The 405-nt window shown below is 64.0% G+C and overlaps 1 protein-coding gene across 1 annotated transcript in view; it reads left to right on the top strand.

The window, feature by feature from the left end:
* Positions 1–405, top strand: part of taf12 (TAF12 RNA polymerase II, TATA box binding protein (TBP)-associated factor) — a 43,343-nt gene continuing 42,938 nt past the window's right edge. The window contains exon 1 of the mRNA XM_048612917.1: positions 1–126. The gene's annotated coding sequence lies outside the window, so the exon portion shown is untranslated. The remainder of the gene's footprint in view (positions 127–405) is intronic.

Genomic DNA, 405 nt, shown 5'->3' with positions numbered 1-405 from the left:
CAGGGGTCAGGGCTGACTGTTTCCGGGTTCCCTATGAGCGGCCACAGCTGAGTGCTCGTTATGACGGGGGCGCGGCTCGGAGGGCGCCGGTGCTGAGGCGGCGCGGCTGCCTGCCTGCCTGCCTGGGTGAGTGAGTGATCGATCCACTCGGCTTCACCGTGCTTCGTTCCTGGGGGGAGGAGGAGGAAGGGGGACATTTACATCCAGTTTGTATAGAGGCTCCTATAGCTGCGGCCTGAGCAGGCCCCGACAGACACCGACACACAGGCCCAGGCAGAGGGAGGGGGGAGAGGGAGGGAGAGGGAGAGGGAGGGAGGGAGAGACAGAGACAGAGACACACACACACAGGCCCAGGCAGAGAGAGAGAGAGAGAGACACACACACACACACAGGCCCAGGCAGAGA

The sequence above is a fragment of the Rhincodon typus genome, chromosome 27 (assembly GCF_021869965.1).
Source record: "Rhincodon typus isolate 14 chromosome 27, sRhiTyp1.1, whole genome shotgun sequence".
Taxonomy (NCBI): Eukaryota; Metazoa; Chordata; class Chondrichthyes; order Orectolobiformes; family Rhincodontidae; genus Rhincodon; species Rhincodon typus.
Note: the sequence above shows the minus strand (reverse complement) of the source record. Positions and strands in the feature narration are given on the sequence as shown.